Below are 19,158 nucleotides of genomic sequence, written 5' to 3'. Positions count from 1 at the left end.
CAAATCAAATTTTGCAGAAAGGAATAAGTAAGTGCGTGCGTGTTCCTTTTTTTTCGACTTCAATTTATGGAGGTGCCGTGGGACCCTACCGTTTATTTGTACCAAAACTCTCTGTCCAGCATTTAACGGAGTGGCCCGTATGATTGGGAGAGGATGTCAACTTCAAATAAGGACCACTTTCGTTAATTAATTATGGGACCTCACTAAATGAACCATCTTCCCTAAATTCTCACCTACTGTAATTTTTCTCCTTCGTCCTGCTAACATAATTCCATCCACAAGATTCTTATCCTCCCTCATTTACATGGATGTTGACAAAATAAAAGGGTTACGCATGGAGCACCTGTCAATCGAACTAAGGATGCAGAAACTACCTAGCACATTTTGATTTATAACATTAATGATGCATTAAAAGAGTATCAGCCCATAGGTTTCTATGATCGAATTATTCTTGCGATAAGAATTTTTCATAAAATTACTTTGCGAAATTAAGAGCAGTACTGAGATGCACATGGTGTCCCTTTTTCCCCCCCTGCTGTAAAACAAACAAATAAACCTAGCATCTTTGGCTGAAATTTCAGGGTACAACATCTCTTTCTCTCTACATGGTGATGGAGAGCAACCCGAGTGATATGATGACATGCAAGATCCACAATGAGAACAAACTCAGCATCAAACTAATCAGGACCACCCCACGAGTGAATTTAATGAGGAGGATTTTTGATAAATTGGTGAAAACTTTAACTCCACATCAATACAAAGGCCAACCAGTCAACTACTCGTTGCTAATTATTTAATGGAATTTATACAGGACTTTGGACAAATTGATGATAGCTTTACTGGCATACGTACTTCCGTATATGAGAAACCAGAATACTTGCTGGCCTAAATAATGAAGTAATTTTTTACTATTTTATATAAACTCTGTACAAGTTTTTAAGTTTGTACAAAAATTAGAACTTAATCAATATGACTCTATTTACATGTGGGCAAAAATCTAGTAAGATTTGGTTCTATTAGATTCTTTACTACATTTTAAATGTTCAAACAAGATCTTTTGAAGGAAAGAAAAAAAGTTCGAAAATTAATTAATTGGATCGATCCTTTCCATTAAAATAAAATGTCAACCTTGCCATTTCCTGTCTTTAAAAATTCTCAAGAATGATAGCTTGATTTCTTGCTTTATTTTATTTTTTAACATAATTTTCTACAATATCATATGTAAGTTTATTAAGAAAATAGTCCAGTAGATCACATGGTAAAGCCATGTCACTCTCATGTGAAAGAGCCTAGATTTGATTGTCATGTGCACTAAAGATGCAGTAATTATGGTTGTCGTTGTTGTTGCTTTGTGCGCCAAAGGCGATTTTCCTTCAAAAAAAAAAAAGAAGCGATAGTTATGATTGTTGGTGTTGTTGCTTAGTGTGCCAAAGGGGATTTTCCTCAAACAAAAAGAAAATAGTCTAAGAGTCGCTATGTTTCTCTTTTTTTTCCCCCTTTCTAACAAGCTCTTAACTTTCTATTTTTGACAAAGCAAATTTTGCAACTTTTCATTAAAAATATGGCCTAGTTCTAGGTTAAAGCCTTGCATTTTTATCAAATGCGCCGTCTCATTGCTATTTTTCATAATTGTGATATAGAATTGTTACGTGGGATCAACGGACCAACAAATATAACATGAGAAAATTACGTTTAATGGCGGTTGGAATTGCGATTTCAGTCAAATATCCTTAATAAAAATGTATGTATCACCAAATAAATACGATAATATTTAATCTTCCATACAAATCCTCTCCCATATACATCGCAAACACATTTAAGAATCATTACTAAAAAAAATCCTTTCTTGTGCCAATAACTTTCATCACAAATTTCAAAAGTTCAAATATGGCAGGCAATGGTTGCTATCCAATTCCCCTCCTTGGAAGAAAAAGAACACCATAACCTTCCAATTCTACCTTGATTAACTAAAAATGACTAAAAATGCCATTCCTTGCAAATTACAATTACTATCAACGTAACTGCATGGGTCCCCGTATTATGCAAGATGCTCTCTCCTCTCTCTCTCTCTCTCTCTCTCTCTCATGTAGGAGGAGATGAGATGGAAAAAGCCAAAACAGCGGTGTGGGTGGGAAGCAAACGCACGTGACAAAAAAAAACAACCCTCGTGTCGGCCAAACGAAACGCAAGGACACTGACACTCATGCAAGATGTGCCTGCGTTTTAGCCTCCTTCACTCACCCTCTTGCTTCCGACTAGGGTTAGGGTTTCTCTCTCTCTCTCTCACAGTGAAAACTACGCATAAACTCACATGATACACACTTTCAACCGTCAAAAATCCAAAGTAGACGCCATTGCAGAGATCAGAGAAAAACAATGTATTGGTCTCGCTCTTGATTCGCTTTTGACACCAAAGAGTAGCGTACAGGCTGGAATCGGTTCAAGGTTTTTTTTTTTTTTTTTATAGCAGAGGGCCAGCCAGCATTTAATGAGCCCTGTTCCAGCATTAAATGCTCCGCCCCCATCACCCCCCAGTATTAACCCCACCGACTACAATCACACACCCAAAAACCCACCCGCAACAAGAAAACCAACTCACAAGAACACTTCCATTTCGAAATTTTACTTTATAATTCCAAGAACGGGGTTACAGGAAACACCGTAGAGGAGATTACAACGACGGGTCATGCAAACTCGCACACAAAACACAAAATGATTGACTGGTTTAATGACACGATATTAATTAATTCATCAGGATTAGGCTTTTACACTGCTTCGGCTGAGACCAAGTCAATACCCGAACCACCACCATTGCTCCGTGTTAAGAAACATAGGCGATCGGTAATGAATCTTACCACTTAGCAAAGGTTTGATCCATCCACTTATTACGGTTGGTTCGTTCTTGACTCGACCCCAGTCGGATACCAACCTAACCCAAAACTACATCCACAACAAAACAATAAGTACTAGCCTTAACTTACTTAATTGTGTTCTTGGAGCATCATCTATCCAGGTTGAGTGCAGCTTTTATCTTCTGCACGGTGCAGGTGATGAGATTGTTGACGGTCTCAACAGAGTCGACCGTGAGCTTCGAGCTCGGGAGGCTGTTGACGAGGATTTGGAAGGCGACGGTGAGAAGAGAACCAGCGGGCTGGGCTGAGGTCGGACCGAGCCCGGAGAGCCGCGTTGGGCGTTGCCGGCCGCTTGGTGGAGCGTTCGGGGACGACGGCGAAGCCGGAGGGAGTAGGCAGGCGTAGGCGGAGTCGCCGCCGTTCATGACGAGGTGCATTGCCGGGATGTCGACTGGGGCGTAGACGACTAAAGAGCCCGATGCGTCCGTGCATGTTTCTTGTAGGATTAGCATGCTGCTTTGATTTGCATTCACAGCCTGCAAATAACAAATAATGTTAGCCAATTAACACAAACTATTATTGCTAAACAACTAGTTGTCAAATAACAATAACTTCTGAAGTCACATAACCCTTAATGTATTCATCAAATATTAATGTTTAGAAAATTACAAAATTAACATGCCAAAAAACCCTTAATGTATTCATCAAATATTAATGTTTAGAAAATTACAAAATTAACATGCCAAAAATGTAGAAAACACTCTCATGATTGCACAACAAAAAGTAATATAGTGTCAACTTTATTTCAAGAGATACCCATGTGAATGTGGGTCCTCATTTCAATGAGTGGAGGGCAATATGTCACCTCACTACCAAGCACAAAAACATGTGTTTGATACCAAACATACTTATTTTTCTCATATATATATATATATATATATATATATATATATATATATATATATATATATATATATAAAGTAGAAGAACTAAAGTAGTAAGTGCTTATAATAGGTGCAAAGTAGAAGAACTATAAAGTAGTAAGTGCTAATAAGTGCAAAGTAGAAGAACTAAAGTAGTAAGTGCTCACAAGCCAAGGAAAGTACATCAAAACAAGGGAAATCTGAAGGGGTAATATTGATTGAAAATCCCTTTACAAAAAGTAATATTTGTTTTTACCCGCTTGTTTGATTATATAATTTGTTTTTACCCGCTTGTTTGATTATATACTATCCTATTCGGCTAATTTAACAAGTATAAAGGGACCACATTAGGTCCGTGACGTATAAAGGGCCAATATGCTAAAAGCTGGCTGCAGGATTCAGTTGAAAAATCCTAGAAACTTTAGGTCACAATGAGTGTCAACTTTACAGAAAGATCACATCATCAAGTCACAAAGACCACCCCAGTCATCATAACTTGTCACCTCCTCAGTTACCTAAACCCTAGAGGGAATTATCCACCACTTAACAACCTTTTTGACCCTGAACTTTTACTAGGTTAAGTAAAGTTACACTTTGGTTGGGTAGAATTTGTGATCACTAATCAATTATGAAAAATGTCTCACGCCCCGAAAATGGGACAGATAGAAAGTGACAGGTGAGGTGTCCCCCCTTAATTGCATAATGAGCTAGCCATGGTCAGCTCATTATGCAATTAAAAAGGACACCTCATTTGTCCCCCTTATCTGTCCCATTTTCGGATCCCTGTAGAAGCACACATCAATTATATCCACACACTATTTCATTAATATTTACCTCTTCTAAAATGCTAAATATCATAAACCCCCTTTAACTTTGACTGATTGTCAGAAAACCCCCCTTAGCTTTCAAAATATTAGAAAACCCCCCTTATGTATAGTGCTTATCAGAAACTCCCTTTTAACTTTGAGATTTTATTAGAAAACCAGTATCAACGTTAAAGGGGGTTTTATGATAAAATCTAAAAGTTAGGGGTTTTGTAATTATCCCTATACTTAAAAGAGGGTTTTTCTAATATCTTGAAAGTTTAGGGCAGTTTTCTGATAATTGTCCCAAGTTAAGGGACGTTTTCTGATATTTACCCCCTCTGAAAGCCACAAGCCATACTATTACCAAGATTTCACGTGACGATAAATTATCCTTTCATCTTGGATTTAACTGAAAAAAGACTAAATCATCCTATAAATCAACTTGCGAAAACTTGAATTAATCCTGATCTGGTTATTGTTCCACTTAACTAGTTAGGTTATCTTAAGTTGCTATAGGGGCCCCACACCTACATCTAAGACGATATTGTAAGTGCTAATAAAAAGTTCAGAGGATATACACAGCTACACACCCTAGCACAGAATACGTGTGTATGTATACGCAATTCATTCCAAATACTAATTTTGACTTAAACTCAAAAAATTTACGACTAAGGGGGTAGTAATTACACTGGCACGGAGGAGGGAAACTGCATTGCCGTGATCCTGTCCCTTGGCAATATGAGCCATCTCCTGCATCGGACCACCATTCGACAGAATATCCCACTCGCTGCGCAGCCTCTCGTCGCGAAGGAAGTCGAAGATGCGCTGAGGGCTCAGCGGCAACCACACTGATGTGGCAGCGCTCAGCACCACGCCCGGTGGCTCACCCGGGTCGTCGAGGCTCTGGCGGGTCATTACACGGACGTCCTCCCCAATGTTGCCAGCGGAATTCAGCCGGCTCCATTTGTGTGCGGATGATGCGCAGACTCCAGCGCAGAAGTTGTCGGTCATCCGTTTTGCTAGTTTCAGCATGCTTCTTCGCCCAGCGGCGGTTATTGCTGTGTAGATTAGTGTTCATGTAGTCAATATGATGGAATAAACTTTGATTCCAGCTAAAAAGAATAATGTGATCACGTTTTCTGTAAACTCAACATATTTCATAGTACAAAGATCTTCTGTGAAAAGAGTCTAAATTGCACAACCTGAACTTAATAGTCTGCCCAACTTGATCTGACGGCACTTTTAGAATATTATGCATCAAATATTCTAAAAGCTGTTATATTGATTCTATAAGTTATAATTTAGAAGAAAAAAAATATAAAAGAATACCTTAATTTGTTAAACTAAACAAAGAACCCATCTATACAAAATCAAATTTCTCATTGAGTATTTTCTTTAAATTTTGATCATTTAAATAGGAATTATATTGAAACATAGAAACAGATGCTACAATTGTTGACCATTCTTGCGTAAAAAATTTCCTTTAAAATACATATATGTGAAAATATCAAAGTGAGTTTTTTGTTTAATAAATGACATTAAGGAGGGTTTTATTTTCAATTTTTCCAATAATAACTAATTATCTGCCGCTAAGCAATGCATATCAACCAATCTTTTAACACTCATTAATAAACATAATATGAGTTTGACTACTGAAAATTTTAGATGCAAAAAACTTTTACCTTCTCAGATGAGGATTAAAATCCTAGATATATGTACTTGATACTAAAAGGACATGAATGAACAAAAACTATGGGAAATCTACTTATTAATGTGATTACAAGTGTTTAAATGAATGACAAAATACTATGGAAATCCTAGTGACCAACGTGAAAACAAGTGACTAAAATGAATGAAAAAAAATACTTTAACAATCCTAGATATCAATGTGATCACAAGTGACTAAAATGAAATGAAGAAATAGTTTGGAAATCCTAGTTACCAATGCGATCACAAGCGACTACATGCATGAATGAAGAAACACTATGGAAATGATCCTTACCAGTGTGATCACGAGTGACGACCGTGGAGGACATGAGAATGGCGAGGCACTCGCACTGGCGTTGGAGCGTTGCGATCCATCGCTGTGCTCCTAGCCCCATCCCCGACCGCAGCAGAGAGCGGTACAACTGATGCACAACCTTCTCATCATACTCCGCATGCTCTACCCATGTAACCTGCAAATATTTACACCATATCGATTTTTTAGTACTAGTAGTCTGAACTTTGAACTAAAGGGTTAAATTTTTATTTCAGGAGTGGCAAGTGAAAAATAAAACAAATAATTTCAAGTTAAAATTATAAAAGATACCGTCATTATCTACCACAACATTCATATAACCACAGCTATATTCTTCTTTTATTCTGAAAACTAAAAAAGTAACATTTTTTGTTAATAGGGGGTACTAATTTGAGAACACATACCAAATTACAAGACATGTTGCATTTTTCCACATCAAACACAGGGAAACAGTAACAAAATACATTTTTTTAGAACACTCCATCCCAGATGGTGAGAGAAGTTAACAATATTAATATATTATTATTTGGAAAAGCAATGGTCTAAGTCACCTATCCACATAATTATTTGGTATTTCCATGCATTTTATCCATATTCCTACTCTTAAGTCGTTTTTTGGGACAAGATTTTGACATGAAATCAAAGGGATAGATAACACGAATAGCTTCATGTTCTTTTTCTGAAAAATAAGACTACCCCACTTCTGTGAAAGACAAGCTCAGTATTGTCCTAATCAATCGGTAGCTGTTCATAAAACCAATCTTTGGCTTTGCCTCAGTTCCTCTTTTTCTTCTTCTCCTGGGCCCAGTACAGAAGACAACAGCATGGATTATATATGAGAACACGCCACCACAACCAAACAAAAAGTACCCAAATCAAGATAACAAGAAAAGAGTGCAGAGCTTTGACTCTCAAGACACCCATGAGAGGAGTACTGTGACCCTGAGAGAGAGATTTCAGGAGATTTGTGACTTCATGTGAGCTAATGAGGAAACACTTGGGGGTGAAGATATCATAAACTATACTTTAGAGAAGAATCAATCTCCTCAATAGAAGCATGATGACGGGAATAGAAGCAAGACATCAGTGTATTAATTATGTAAAGTGTATTTATTAGTTTAATGAGGAGCATTAAACTAATAGTAATATTTGCTAAAAACCAAGGCAACAAATCTGGGAGTCTCAAGACTTGAATGAATAAACAATGTGGAAACCAATGAGGCAGATTACTAGGCTGGAGAAGGTGATGGTTGAACCAACCTTTGATATTATTAATCTAATCTTGGATTTGCTCTCCCAATGAGAGTAGAAGCATCTAATCCCATTTTCAATATACCATACTAAACTAAACTTAGGGAATTGTAATCTCACTCCCCAAGCTTAGAGCATTGACTTGTACACATATAGTACTAGCAAATTAAAATTTTAATAAGAGTGCGTACCTTAGAGTATCCATTAGGCATATCTTGAATTAAACAACCAGAGGGCAATCTCCGGCAGCTCATGTTGCCGGCTCCGGCGGGGCCAAACTCTCGGATTCCGTCGATGGAGACGTCGACGACAGCCCAAACGCCCTCGGCGTGCTGCTTGCAGAACCGGAGGAAGTTCACTTCCCGGATCGGAACTAGTGGGGATAAAACTTGTAACTCCGCATGCATCTATCAATTAAATCATAAAAATGTAACAAAATATACACTAAAGAAGATAAAGAGTTTGAAGAAAATTAGGATTTGTTAGCTTACAAGTTGGAGCGCTCCGTTTCTTGTTCCGCCCATGCCGCTGGAAATAATGTCGGTGGTGGTGGTTCTCGCAATCATGCAAGGGAACATATCGGCCCATCGAGTCTGCATCGATGGCTCCATTCGATTATTACTTAATTGATTCCCAAAATGGATAGTAACAAACATGATCATTTACAGAATTCCAGTACATTTTTAAAAAAAAATTCTAGCTCTAGTAATGAAAATAAGATTTTGGTACTCACTGCATCCATGAGGGTCTCAACGAGAGCCATGCTGTTAATAATCACCATCCCCGTCTCCCTAGTCGCCTCCGACAAGCACTCGACGGGCTTCGGCCCAATACACCTCGGAAAAGCCCGTAAATACTCCTCATAATTAATCACCTCCCTCCCATTCTGCACAGCCCAAAGTGGCTCCTCCATCTGCGCCATCTTCACCGAGCTCATCATCGCACCAGCGCCAACTCAAGCAGCATCGAGCTCTCGACTGACCGATCCATTCCAACCCTTTCCCCATCGTCGGCGTGTCACGACGCTAGCCCTCAGCTGGGCTCGATGCAAAGTCAGGAACCACCCAGCGTTGGGGCCACCGCAGCGAACCCGTTGGTACCGACCGCGAGGTCTAGCGACGAGCTTAAGCTTGGCATGGGCCGGCCGAGGAATTTGCCAGCTAGAGCACAGACTCGATCGAGCTCGTCTTTGAGTCTAGCGTTTTCGATTCTCAGGTGCTGCTCTTCTAGCGAGACCTCACCGAGGATCGCTGGGCCGCCGCAGTTGCCGCAGATTGGGTTGCGCATTGCCTCTTTGATCGACATGTTCTCAGCCCTCAGCTTGTCGTTCTCTTGTTTTAGGATCGAGTTCTCGTGCCTCTCAATTTGCGTCTGCATGTAAAAATCAAATTTTTACCACGAAAATTGCAAATTTTTTATGAAATAAAGTGTGGGTTTACCTTCATTTGAGTTCTGCGATTCTGGAACCAGAATTTGACTTGGCGGCTCTCGAGGCAGAGTCGCTTGCTGAGCTCTAATCGCTGCTTCTCATCAGGATGAGGGCATTCTTTAAACAAACTGAAAATTTTTTCGAAAAAAAAAAATTATATCACTGTTAACAAAATCGAATTTTTTAGAAGAATTAAAGCGTAATTCTCACGCTTCGAGTTCTTGGATCTGCTGAGGGGTGTGACGATGATAACGCTTCTTCTTTCGAGGGTTGTTCTCCTGCTCGAGATGCGTGCGCCGGAGTTGGCACCGCGCGAGATTATCGCTGCCCGATCTGCTATCGTCTTCGTCTCGTTTATTCTGCGCTGTGTTGACGTCGCCAGCGCTGAGGCTGACGCTGTTACCGCCGCCGCCGCCGATGATCCCAATCCTGCTCATTTCTCCTTGACCTTCCACGTTAGTTTGCTGGGGAAAAACGAAACTTTCTTGAAAATATAAAAAAATAGCAAAATATAGTATAAAAGGAAATGTAGGAAATTTACCAGTCCTAAAGAGAGACCGGAGAGAAGGCGAGACTGCGTCATAGAGCCGCCGCGCCGTACGTTAAATTGCTGCTCAGGCCGCCGCCGCGAATAAACCGCCGAAACTCATTAAAAATAGCCTTCTTTTTTTTCTTTTTTTCTTTTTTGCCTTTTAAATTACAAGTACTGAATCTAATGAAACTTTACAGCAAATGCCTCCAAATTTCTTTTATTAACAAACTTTTCACTTTAAAAAAGGGCAGAAAGAAAGAGAAAGAAAGCCAAGCCCAAAAATTTACTAGCTATAGCTACTCCTTCTCTCTCCGTCTCCCTCCCTCTCTCTCTCTCTCTCTCCCCCCTCTCAAACTCTCAAAACCCTAACCCTAACCCAACCCAAACCCACAAAACAAAAACTTTGGGTCGAAAAAAAATCAGTAGAGCCCAGATCTTCTGATGAGGCTTAGGATAGAATTTGAGAAGAAGAAGAAGAAGAAGCACATGTGGAGTCCAACAAGCCTCTCATAAAAATAAAAAAAACAAAAAAAAACCGATGTCTCTTCTAGTATTAAAAAAAAGGAATTACTGAAAGGGGCCTCCTTTTGACTCTCGGCTACTGTCCTTTGCTCGTAAAATTTCGGAAACTTTCTCTCTCTAGGACACCCTCCCCTTTGTCTTCTTTCTCTCTCTAGAGAAAATAATGGAGACGGGGAAAAGAGGGTCCTGATCTCAGGCTGACTTTCTCGACGGCCCCACACCTCAGCTTCTTTTAGTCAAAGTCCCCCTTCCCCTTTTCAAACCTCTGCAAATTAACGAAAAAATGAAAGTTTAGTAAAATAATGCAAATAGATGAAGAGGAAAGGACGTTTCTGAAAATAATACGTTGTCTCCGAAAATTAACGGTTCAGATCGGTTTTATTTATAGATCGGTTCGGATCGGGTTGAAAAAAATTTTAACCCGAACCGACCGCTTCAACACTAAGCATATATTTTCTTTAGCTCGTACCTATTAGCCCATACTCGTATTTGATTAATTGATTCCCTAAATCCCTAAAGGAAAGAATGTAGGTTCTTCTCTCAAGTCCCAACTCGCCTCTCTTCTTCACCCTTAGATCATCCTCAATCACCTCCAACTCGCAGACCGCCTCCAACTTGCCAACGTCGCCTTTGAGTTGCCACATCGCCCCCAAATCGGATTTTCATCATCGTCGTCACTGATTCTTTGATCTTTTGTACGTCCCAAGCATCCGCTCATCATTGTCGTCATCTGTACCTTTCGAGCATCCACTCTTCATGGCCGAACCATCTCCTCAAGATTCATCTCCTGCTTTGGAGACATCTGCACCGACAGTGGAGGTATAAACTGAAAACCCTAATTTGATTCTATGCTTTTAGAGAGAAAAAATCCAAAAAATTTAGTTCTTGATACATGTTAATAATTGTAGACAAGTAAGCTTTCAATTGAACCAACAAACACAGGTTTGTAAGAGTTTAATCATGAAAGAGCATTGCAAATGTAACAATTTTTTCTTGTTTCACATCACACAAAAATATGCTGGTTGTGATCAAACTTTGTTCTTGCAGATTGAATAAGCTAAAGAGGGAGAGTTACTATCACATATTGTTAATGGTGCTATTTGGTTTTCTGTAGTTTGAAGGATGATTTTAAACTTGTTTTTGTTTAGATATTCTCAATTAGATTTTGGACATTATCTCATAGATTATTATAATATGACTTCTTGATTTTTGGCCTTGTCAAACATGTTTTTGATCTTTATATGATTATTTGCAAGCCACGTGTATATTTGATTTCACAAGCCTTTGTGAATTTCATTTGATTTACAGTGCTTAGGGGAATCTTCTGCTGAAGTTGTATTATCAGGTCTACTTGTCTAGTAGTACTTTGTGTCCATTTTCACTCAGTATATGCTAAGTATAGTCGACATCATTCCGTGTCTAAAAGGTATGGTCATGTGCATGAAATTGACCCTGAGAGATCATATATGTAACAAAAGTGAGTAGTAATTGTTCCTAATTTCTACCTTAAGTCAGAAACTGTGGTGCCCTACAAAAATAACATACTATTTGCTTCTTGCATTTACATGTAAATAAAAATTATGGTAGTCTGCAAAAGTTTGTTTCAACTGTACAGCCAATTAAGCACTTTTCCTCATGATGTTTATATAATGTATACAAAGTGCTATGGGTTTTTTCATGTTCTACATCGTTAACAGATGGATTCAGTATTTTGTTACATAATGATTAAAACTTAAGTTTATTCAAAGCTTTATAATACATATGACGATTTGTTCTCTATTTGTTTGTTGCTTGTGATTTCGACTCTGTTATTTGCAATTGGGAGTTTAGTTTGCTTTGTGTTATTCAGTACACATTTACTCTCGCATTTCATGACATTTTTTCCCTGTATCTTAATTTCGGTGGATTAAAACCATGAAAATATCCTAGTTTTGCTTCTGAATGATAAAAAGATTTACACATGCTGTGTTGTCTAGCAGTTTATTCTACATATATCAGTCAAGACTATGTTAATTTCTCAGGTAAGTATTTTATCTTATTTTAAAAATTTTGTATTTACGTAACTATCTCCAAGTATTATATATTTCTCTGGTAAAAAATTGCTTTCTTTGTGCATTATTTCAGGTTATCCAGAGAAGGTTCAGTTCAAAGATTCATTGCAGAAAAAGCACCTGCTCGTGATATTACAAAGCTTAATTAAAAACAACATTAAGTAATAGAACTTCTACTACATATGTTATACTTATAACTAGTAATTGACATTATACATTTATTTATTTATTACGATTCAAATTTCAAAATAGTTTCAGTTTTATGCTCAATACTTTCAGTATTCTACTTTCAGATGCTAATATATTGCTTGGGACTCATTCTTTGTTATAAGTTGGAAAGTTTGGCAATGGAATCATTCTGTTTGATGCTTTGGATCTGAATTGTCAAGTATCTCCACATTGTCAAGTTTTCTCAGTAGGCTCTACTTCTGATACTCTTTTCTTTGTTTTTTCATCTTGATTAGTGTTTTTTTTCGAAAACATTGCATGTTAGTACCTAAATAAGTCATGAACAGAGCAAAATAACAAGTTGTACAGTGAATAAATTAAGCATGTTTAAGTTTTTTTTTTAACATTTGAATGTGACATACCCAATTAAGAAATAAACAAACTAAACCGAACGAACCGAACCACACCGAACCGACATGGGACAGTTCAGTTCGATTCTGAATAACAGGTGGTTCGATTCGGTTGATTAAATTTTGACCAAAAACCGAACCAACCATATGTTTGCTCACCCCTACTTCGGGGACATAATGAAAGGGGGAGAGTGGAGAGCGGAGAGCGGAGAGCGGAGAGCGACCGGAAAATTTATGGGCGGGACAGGAGGGAAAAAGACTATTTTGGCCGTTAGGCATCGGCGCTTTCTATAATGACAAGCCTTTCTTTTTTGGAGGTTTTCACACCTTTGAAAATTCACACACAAAAAATTAGTAAAATAACGCAAACAGTTGAAAAGAGAAGGACGTTTCTGGGAAAATGTCCAAGATGGGGCCGGGTTGAAATGACAGTTTTACTCACAGAAGTTACGGTTTCATCTCCATCTTGCTCTTTTACATTGTGCTATTTTAAGGGAAGTCAAGGAGCTGAACGCAAAAATGTGGTGGAAGTTGGCGGATTTGGGGCGCATTAAATGCGCGGGAAGAGAGTACGGAGATTGGGGTGCGGATCTGGGTGAATATACGGTGCAGTTATCGCGCCTCTATTTAAATGGCCACCTCCATTGAACATGGTACAAAACTACAGAATTGCCCTCCAATTGGTGGAGGAATTACTTTTCGGTGGTCTGAAGCTGAACTCCCCTTTGCTTTCCTATTGCAGAGTGTAGTTTTCTTTTATTGATTAATTAATTTTAAACTATTAAAAATTTTAGGGAAAAATATGTCCAGGCCCCAAAAACATAAACTTCATGTGCTGCAGCCCCTTCTAGTTTCCCCCATGTGGTTCAGCCCCTTGAAGTGTGACGTTTTGTGCTGCAGCCCCTTTTTAACAATTATTACATGCCAAGTAAGCTAAAATCCCCAAAATAACCTTACCCCCTCTCCTCAATCCTTCAAACCCCACCTCCGCCCAGGCTCCCAAGCCTCCCCCGAGTTCGTCGCCGCCTCCCCTCCTCTCCTCCGCCCGACCTCGTCGCGGTAGCTCGCCGTCGCTCCCCATCTCGCCCTCGACTACGCCGGAGTTCGTCGTTGTGCCTGCCATCTTTGAACCCATAGTATGGTAGGCCGGAGGAGGATGACCAAGAGAAAATAGTGCATGATGCTCAAGAAAAGTAAAAATGAAGGGGACAGAATAGAACTAACATTGTGCAGATTAGAACTAACATTGTAGACAGAATAGAACTAACATTGTAGACAGAATAGAACTAACATTGTAGACAGAATAGAACTGTAGACAGAATAGAACTAACATTGTAGACAGAATAGAACTAACATTGTAGACAGAATAGAACTAACATTGTAGACAGAATAGAACTAACATTGTAGACAGAATAGAACTAACATTGTAGACAGAATAGAACTAACATTGTAGACAGAATAGAACTAACATTGTAGACAGAATAGAACTAACATTGTAGACAGAATAGAACTAACATTGTAGACAGAATAGAACTAACATTGTAGACAGAATAGAACTAACATTGTAGACAGAATAGAACTGTAGACAGAATAGAACTAACATTATAGACAGAATAGAACTAACATTGTAGACAGAATAGAACTGTAGACAGAACAGAACTAACATTATAGACAGAATAGCATATTCTTGTACTTTAACTTGGAACTAGATGCAACTTATGACTCTGTCTAGTTTCTGGTATTGGTTTATGATTCAACAAATGAGCATGCTCATATTCTTTACAGAAATTTACACCCTGTCATTAGATTGAAATAGAGCATTCTGGCTGTTTCGTCATTGGTTGACAATAACAGTATCAGTTTCTTAATGTATTCCTCTGTCTGTTTAAGCTCTCGAGCTGGACTTCTGGATTACTATAGACATGTAGTTCGTTTGCATACAAGTTTTAGTGGTTTGAAATTGACTACGTGGTTACAGTTTTCTATTTTGGAAATGGGAACGTATCGTAAATCATGCAGCATTTTGCTCCTTGGCAACATTTTGGCTGACTACTATTCTCAATTCTGTAAACAGGAACCATGCTTTGAAAATGGGCAAAAGCAGCAGGAAGACTCTACACAATTGTCACGAGTGTGAAGAATCTGCGAGACATGCCGGAATGCCTCAATCTTTACTTCGAATCCCTTCAACCAAGTTTGTAATTGACCCAACAACTTTCTTATAGGGTGATTGTATTTTGGACAATTCTGGACAGAAATAATTGTGGTTGGTAACACCAGAAATTACAAACTCAATAAGCGGCACGAACTTGGTTGGAGAAATTACAAACTCAACCGCCGACAGTGTTTACTTGTTTACTGCTTTCCCATGTTTTAAAACTCCATTATTTTGGCAGTTATCAACGTGATTCTCGCCCACGACGTTTCCCACGTTCTTGAACAGTTGGTGGCCACGTGTCGGCGGTTTATAAAACAGTTTCTGAATCTTTGAGAGCTGTCTCGCGTGCGAGACAGTAAACACTGTCTCGCATGCGAGACAGTTTCAAAACTGACTTGTGTGAGAGACAGTTTAAGACTGTTTCTTCTAATTTTTGGATGATTTCCTTCTTGTCTTGAGCTGTCTTTGGATATCTTTCAGCATTTTAGACGCCTACAGGTTCCTTCAGGGTTATCGAGCGCATTGGAGTTGTTTCGTATAGATTAGACCTTCCAGCATCAATGTCGAGCATACACGATGTCTTTCATATTTCGATGCTCAAGAAGCATTTGCGTGATGAAGAGTAGCAGAGAGTGATCGATTCACTAGAGATTGAGATCTAGGATGCTATTCTGTCTACAATGTTAGTTCTATTCTGTCTACAGTGTTAGTTCTAATCTGCACAATGTTAGTTCTATTCTGTCTACAATGTTAGTTCTATTCTGTCTACAGTTCTATTCTGTCTACAATGTTAGTTCTATTCTGTCTACAATGTTAGTTCTATTCTGTCTACAGTGTTAGTTCTAATCTGCACAATGTTAGTTCTATTCTGTCCCCTTCATTTTTACTTTTCTTGAGCATCATGCACTCTTTTCTCTTGGTCATCCTCCTCCGGCCTACCATACTATGGGTTCAAAAGTGGCAGGCACAGCGACGAACTCCGGCGTAGTCGAGGGCGAGATGGGGAGCGACGGCGAGCTACCGCGACGAGGTCGGGCGGAGGAGAGGAGGGGAGGCGGCGACGAACTCGGGGGAGGCTGGGAGCCCGGGCGGAGGTGGCGACGGCGAGGAGGGCGAGGGCCAGAGCGACGAGCTTGATAAAACCCTTGTTTTTAAAGAGAGAGAGAGAGAGAGAGAGAGAGAGAGAACTGGGTTTGAAGGATTGAGGAGAGGGGGTAAGGTTATTTTGGGGATTTTAGCTTAGTTGGCATGTAATAATTGTTAAAAAGGGGCTGCAGCACAAAACGTCACACTTCAAGAGGCTGAACCACATGGGGGAAACTAGAAGGGGCTGCAGCACATGAAGTTTATGTTTTTGGGGCCTGGACACATTTTTCCCAAAATTTTAACTTGATCAAGGCATTAGATTTATTGATTTGGCTGAAATTTATAGCGTTGAGAAACAATAATTTGATAGTGTGTATTTATTGTTTTGGTGCAGTGTTTAATTTGCTCAAGGACAAAGGAAATTGATTAGATGTTAATCGGATCAATTATTTCTACCCAACAAGTAGCAGAGTGATATAAATGAAGTTAAGTAAACTATTAGCATTACTTTTTTTGTTTATTTTATGCTTTTAACCAGTCTATACATAAACAATCGATCACAGTCGATAGATTAGATGTGTATTATATGAGAACCGCCAACGTTAAAGCATACACCAAACCCCTGCTTACCCACCCTATTATCAATCAATTAGTTACACGAGGGAAATCAAATAATGGGAGATGAGTCGTCATATTATTATTGGATGATATGAGTGATTTTTTAAGAAAATTTGTTTTTTGTGATTGTTTGGTTGGCTAAAAAATAAGAAAATAAATTATAAGAAACCTATTTCCTGTAATAGATTCTTTTATTGTGTTTGGTTCATTCATAAAAATAAGAAAATAGATGAGATGAGATGAGTTGTCATTATATCATTGGATTATATGACCCGGCCCGCACTTAAGAAAATCGATTTCCTAGTTTTTTTGGAGGAAATGAGTAGAAATAAAATGTTAATAAGATGAGATGAGTTGTCACCATATTATTGGATGACGTGAGTGATTTTTAAAGATGAGATGTGATGGAGATGAGATGAGTTGGATGATGTGACACATTTTTTGTGTTTGGTTTATTTTTTGGAGATGATATGAGATGGGTTGTGGGATGGAAATACTATTTTATTGGCTGTTATGGTGAGTTTCAGAGATGGAAATGGATGAAAATAATATTTTATTGATTTCCATGTACCATTTTTCTTTTCTTGATCTTTAGGAAACCAGCCAAACAGCCCCTTATTAGTCTCTTTGTTGTAAAGATAATCCGAATTTGTAAAATGGCCTTCCCTTTTCTAGAGAGAATCTTAAGCCCAAATCAGGCAATTTTGCATTTATGTTCAACATTTAATTGCACATGCATCGTATAAATTCCTGACTCGGGAAGAAAATTTATAGCTCGCTTCGGATGACTCTGGAATAAATACATGCTTTTTTTATTCGATAGGGGGGGAATAAATACATACTTATTACTATATCTGCAGTTAAGAGGTAAATCATATCTTCCACTGAGAGCAGATATCATTTCCTGGTTCTTTAAAAACCAAACTATTGACTGTTTACAAGTTATTCCCCGTACCATAACTTTATGTAATCAGTAATTATTAACCACGTCCTCGTATATTAAGGACGCGTTTGGATGTTTTTTTGTTGTTGTTGTGAAAACCTGTCATTTTGTCAGAAAATGGCAAGTTTTCACCCCAAAACCCTCTCAAAAAAGAGAGGTACTAGAGGCACACTCTCCTTCACACCTCCAACCATACCTTCCCTCCTGCTAAAGTGCACTGGGGCCCACTTGAGATTTAAATTTTAAATCTCAAGTGAGCCCGGTGCACTATAGCAGGAGGGGAGGTGTGGTTGGAGGTGTGGTAGAGAGTGTGCCTCTATCATTTCTCCTCCAAAAACATCATCCATTGGGAAACGGTTAATGCGATATTAATCTCCAAAAAATCAAATTAGATTAGCAGGAACTGGCTGGATACTACTCTGAAAAAGAATTAACATTTGGTTATTTCAGAATGCTCCAGGGTTTACCCGGTGTTGTGAGGTGAGGGATTTAAATGCGGGGCTCAACACGCAAGAGTTTTCTTGAGGGAGTAAAATGCTTACCGAATTTAAAAATTCTTCCAATTTCAGTTTCTGTGGGTTAGTGAAGTAGAGCTCAAAATTAGAATCGGGATAACTTGTGGGACAATATTTTATAGTGTTAGTCTATTGGAACTAGAACTAGGATAAAATTATACCGTGTTAGTCAACAAGAACCAGATAAAAATTAGAACTGAAATAATTGTAAAAAATTTATCCCGCTTTTGTCAAATTTATATAGAAAAGAGAGAGTTCTAGCCTCTCAAATTGCTCCAAGTTTTAAGCTAGAACTACATGGTAAAAAACTAGAACTTTATTATTTACTTTTTTATTTTTTGTATTTTATTTTTCCGTCATCTTCAAACCACACTATAAAATTAGATCACATCTCTTCTTATCATTCCCTTCTATTTAATGTTATTTTTTACTTTTTATTAAATATTTGAATTGTATAATTAATTTTAATTTAAAAATTACAAAATTCATGTTTTATTAAAAAATAATTAAAATTGAGAGATGATGGAATAATGTCTCGTAGATAAAAAAAGAAAGAGAAAAAAGGAAAAACTATTTTTTAATTTATGTTACAACAGTAATTCCAAAAAAAATCTAAAAGTTAATCTTATAGTCCATAAAAATTTCAAATTCCATCCTAAATGTGCTAAGCTAAGGATCACTCATCTCATTTTTGCTGACGATCTCCTATTATTCAGTAGAGGTGATTTGTATTCAATACAGAAAATACACCAATGTATTGTAGATTTTGGAAACACTTCTGGTCTGGAAGCAAATCTCACAAAGAGTGCTATATTCTATGGAGGTGTGGAGGAATCTATCAGAAGCTCTATTCAATGCAGTTTGGGTTATACTG

At 38.2% G+C, this 19,158-nt stretch overlaps 1 pseudogene; it reads right to left on the bottom strand.

The window, feature by feature from the left end:
• On the bottom strand, positions 2,667-10,368 carry LOC109819769 (annotated as a pseudogene).

Source organism: Asparagus officinalis, chromosome 8 (genome assembly GCF_001876935.1).
Source record: "Asparagus officinalis chromosome 8, Aspof.V1, whole genome shotgun sequence".
NCBI classification, from domain to species: domain Eukaryota; kingdom Viridiplantae; phylum Streptophyta; class Magnoliopsida; order Asparagales; family Asparagaceae; genus Asparagus; species Asparagus officinalis.
Note: the sequence above shows the minus strand (reverse complement) of the source record. Positions and strands in the feature narration are given on the sequence as shown.